Consider the following 5,467-nt stretch of genomic DNA (forward strand, 5'->3'; position numbering starts at 1 on the left):
GAGCCCTCCATGAGCTTTTTCCCATCCTTGCATCTTAGCCCTCAATCCCTCAAGCCTCTTGCCTATAAATTGGATCCTTCCCCTTTGCAAAATAACACAATCCATGAAGTAAAGTCATAATGCCATTTTGAGAAGCCATTTTACATCAAAACCATACACTCACACCCAAATTCCAACTCCATTTGAAGCCCTTTTCGAAGCATAAGCTTGAGCATACATCCTATCTATTTAGACAAAGCTACTCAACAAGAGAGCTTCTCATTGAGAGAGCCCATTAATGGCTCATATTCTCAATTGAGAGTTCATCTTAGTCTATCTTGAAGTTTATGAATTTTGTTTAGTTTGTAGAAGCTTTATTTAAATTTGGTTTCTATTAGCATACTAACATTTCTCATATACATCTAGGGCTCCTAGGACCCCTAGGGACATATGTCATCATTTAATGGGTCAAAGGGGGTCATAGGTCACCCTATGACCCCGTTTAACCCATATGAACAATTTGAATATGTCTTTATGGGTCCTAGGATCCTTAGAGACATATGTCATCAATTAATGGGTCAAAGCGGGTCATAGGTCACCCTATGACCCCCTTTGACCCATAGGAACGATTCGAATATGTTCCTAGGGGTCCTAGGACCCCTAGGGACATATGTCATCATTTAATGGGTTAAAGGGGGTCATAGGTCACACTATGACACCCTTTGACCCATATGAACTATTCGAATACGTCCCTATGGGTCCTAGGACCCCTAGGGACATATGTCATTGTTTAATGAATCAAAAGGGCTCAAAGGTCACCCTATGACCCCCTTTGACCCATAGGAATGATTCGAATATGTCCCTAGGGGTCCTAGGACCCCTAGGGACATATTTCATCATTTAATAGGTCAAAGAGAGTCATAAGTTATCCTATGACCCCCTTTGACCCATATGGACCATTCGAATATGTCCCTACGGGTCTTAGGACCCCTAGGGACATATGTCGTTGATTAATGGGTCAAAGGAGGTCATAGGTCAACCTATGACCCCCTTTGACCCATATAAATGATTTGAATATGTCCCTATGGGTCCTACTACCTTTAAAAAAATATGTCATCGTTTAATGGGTCAAAAGGGGTCATAGGGTGAGGTCACCCTATGACCCCCTTTGACCCATAGAAATGATTCGAATATGTCCCTAGGGGTCCTAGCACCCCTAGGCACATATGTCGTTGTTTAATGGGTCAAAGGGGGTCATAAGTCACCCTATGACCCCCTTTGACCCATATGGCCCATTCGAATATGTCCCTAGGGGTCTTGGGACCCCTAGGTACATATGTCATCATTTAATGGGTCAAAGGGGGTGATAGGTCACCCTATCACCCTCTTTGACCCATATGAATGATTCGAATATGGCCCTAAGGGTCCTAGGACCCCTAAGGACATATGTCATCATTTAATGGGTCAAAGGGGGTCATAGGTCACCTTACGACCCCCTTTGACCCATATGAATGATTTGAATATGTCCCTAGGGGTCCTAGGACCCCTAGAGACATATGGCATCAATTAATGGGTCAAAAAGGGTCATATGGCACCCTATGACCCCATTTGACCCATAGGAATGATTCGAATATGTCCCTAGGGGTCCTAGGACCTTTCGAGACATATGTCATCATTTAGTGGGTCAAAGGGGGCCATAGGTCACCCTATGACCCCCTTTGACCCATAGGAACGATTCGAATATATCCCTAGGGGTCTTAGAACCCCTAGGGACATATGTCATCTTTTAATGGGTCAAAGGGGGTCATAGGTCACCTTATGACCCCCTTTGACCCATAGGAACGATTCGAATATGTCCCTAGGGTATCAAATTTATAATCGGATATCCGATTTGGCTTGGTATTTACCAAGCCTACTCGGTCAACCCAAAAGACGTGTATGAAGAGGGTTTTAGTGATACGGAGACTTCGGGTAGCTGTCTGACAATGTTATTTTGATCAAAATTGAATAAAATGAAAAGAATTTTTTAATATCGCTCTCTAGATTCCATCAATATAATTTCTGTAAAATTCTGAGTTCGATAAGTATTTATTAGTTAATTATCAATGAAGATAATTGTGAAGTGCTTGTTGACATACTGATTGAAAAATAGCTATAACTCTCAAATGGTATAACATTTTTTAAATCTAAAAGTTGCGTCACATTCTATACTTCAGCTAGTATAAGAAAAAAAAAATTAAATTTGGTAAATTTTTCTGTTAGTTAGGGTGGTCAGACATGGGACTTTTTTTTTCGAAAAAATTTTGGTAGAAAATTCATATTTAATTATTTATTTGAAATAAAAATACTGAAAAATATGCGTCACATCCGGGCATGAGTCTAATTTTCATATATATAATTATATTTAAAAAAATTATGATTTAATTTTGATTAAGGTGGTCAGACATACACCTACTTTTTATTTTCGCCCTGAAATTTTCTTAGTACTGCATTAAAATTCAAACTTTTGACAAATTAATTATTTTTTTCTCCTTATAAGGCCTAGTAGTTTAGAAACTACATTCAATTTCTTACAGATTATTTTCTTACAACTTTTTGATATAAAGTCCATAACCACTTCAAAATTATGTGTCAAGTTGACATAAACCTGATTTGCTGATTTTTCACTGCCACTTAAGGCCATAGTTTGGTACACCATGATCCTGCACATACCCTTATTGGAGTTTAGAATGAAATATTAATTCATATTAGCAAATTGGACTCTATATAGTCTAGCATTCATTAAAATTGCAAGATCTTATTATGAGAGAAGGAGAAATATTAGAAGAGAGAGACAAATTGATTGCAAAAATCCTAGAGCTGCAAGAAATGCATAGTTTACATATTGAAGTGATGAAGCAGAGCATAACAAAAGAACAACACAATGTACATATGCTAGGAGAAGCTACATCCAGTAGAATTGAGAACATGATAGCTAAATTTGAGAAGCATATTCTAACCATTCGGACATTGAAGAGAACTTTGGAGTCCATGTTGTAACTTACAAATTCCAAGTATAGTGATATTGTATGTAAATGGTAACATTATTATGAACTTATCAATGTATTTTTTCTATTTGGTCATGCTCAAATAAAAAGGGGAGAAATACACAAAGGATAATTGGAAGAACATTTGAGAAATACATAGAAGTAAGGATAAGAAAATATAAAGGATATTGGAGAATACAGAATACAAAGGAATAGGATATACAACATGGAGTAGAATGGAATAGAATTAATATTAAGGTTTTTGTTTTTTCCATCAATGCCAAAGGGGGAGATTGTTGGAGAATTGATAGAGTTACTTAAATTTTTGTCAATGATGTCAAAATTACTAAGACAAAAGTTACTATTGGAGTATAGAAGAAATCACTATCAAAATTAGAAGACATTATCAAAAAAAGATTATCGAAGAAGTACAAGTGAGATTATCAGAGAAAGATTAAGAAGGAAGTATTGAGTTGATCTATCCCTAAGATCTACGGTCAAGATTAAGGTTATGATTATCAATAGGAAATTATTTAAGAGAGAAGATATCGAGAATAAGATAAGAGAGATAGTGAACAAGATGTACAACAAAAGAAAGATTAACCAAGAAGGAAAGAAACAAGTTTATCTAAAAATATTAAGGAGAAGCACTAGAAGATTAAGTTATCTTGTATCATACCTAATCAATTTTTACAAGATTTGAAGAGTATTTTGTAGGACTATCAAGTTTGTCTATGAACTTTTGTTAAAACATCTAACAAGGTGAATTCCTAGAAAAGTAGGATAAAATCTCTTAGCGGAGTAGTCTTCATAGGCTAGACATTCAATTATAATTAGATTAGTCACTCCTAATAGGGTGAGTTTCTCAGAAGGAAACACAAATATATGCCTAATCAACAAAAATTTTTTACTACAATGAAAAAATTCGCTTCCATAGCCACTATAATTTTTTCCTCTGACCAAGGGTCTTTTGTGATACCAAATTGTTTGTGCTATATGTGTGTGTTGGTTAACGATTTTTTTCCTTGAGATTGGTTTTTAACTTGACTCTTAAAGTGTCAAAAGTAGTGAAAGACTAAGCTGAAACCACACAATAGGTCAATATAGATGTTTTATCAAGGACCCCTAAATTGAAAGGTATAGCTCTCTTATGTTCCAATATTTGTAAATAATAATGATTTTAGTATATCAACGAGTTTAGGGGTATGTTCTTAACTAGAGAGAAGAAGAGGATATAACCAAATTGCCCAACACTTCAAGCCACCAATGTGGATTTATGATGATAACTCACAACCTCCATGACCATGAACATATATGAGTCACTTTGAAGCTCTTCTAACTCCTAAAATACAATCTAATCTATCTATTGGATGAAGGATACAACTATGCAAGCTTAACTACTGATGCACATTGCATAAGAAGAGAAAATATGATCAACTAAACAACCCATAGATTGCCCAAGTTTCTGAGATTCCACAACAACAGATTGCTTCCAACTCAATATCTGACATTAACCATATCCCCAACCTCTCACACAACAATTAAAATACACATCAAAACTAAATTGTATAGAACAAAGGAAATGAAATAATACTATGAATGATAGTAATACTTCATAAAACCATTGTAAAGAGAGAAATAACACAAAGTTTATTCTCAATCCCACAACTTTCATTAACAACATAGTTTGCCCCAAAGCACTACACAGGACTAAAATATACTAACATGAACATCAAAATTAAAACGTAGACACAAAGTCTAACACAATAGTCAAGGCTATAAGGGTTTTTCCATAACAAATTTTTTCAATCTTATTCACTTCTTCAAAAGTTACATTTATAGGCCCCTAGATTCTAGCCAGTTATACTCCATCATTACAATATAGAGAATCTCTAAACAGATACATCTAAAAATAGGATTGACTAGTTAGTAATGCATTATGAAACTTATGCCTACGAGGAGAATGCCAAATTTCGCTTCAAAATCAAAAAGAGAGAGAGAGAAGGGGGGGACCATCAGGTAAAAATGTCATCATGGGACCATCAGGTAAAAATGAAATTATGGGAGTGTCCTTGATCTTATTGTAGGTGGTAGGCCTCATGTAGGAACCATCATCTATGATATCACTAACATCAACAATGTCATTATATAATTTAATCTCATAAATTATCAATCTGGACCAATACCTCTCTCTGTTCTGGTATTCATTATGACATCTGACCCAATAGTCTTCAACATCTAAAACATGTCTATAAGCATAACCTATTAAGATCTAATTGAAAAGAGGAAACTATTGATATCTGAGTAGATTATTGCTAAAAGAGATTATTGATAAAGGGAGAATGTTGATAAGTGTTTTCAATCATTATTTTTGTTGGAGTTTGAAAATGTTACCCATTTCCAATTACCCTGATGAGAATATGACACATCTAGGGGTAGCTAACTCCCATTATCAACACATC

The sequence above is a fragment of the Cupressus sempervirens genome, chromosome 4 (assembly GCF_028749045.1).
Source record: "Cupressus sempervirens isolate cs-2001-9-10 chromosome 4, ASM2874904v1, whole genome shotgun sequence".
NCBI classification, from domain to species: Eukaryota; Viridiplantae; Streptophyta; class Pinopsida; order Cupressales; family Cupressaceae; genus Cupressus; species Cupressus sempervirens.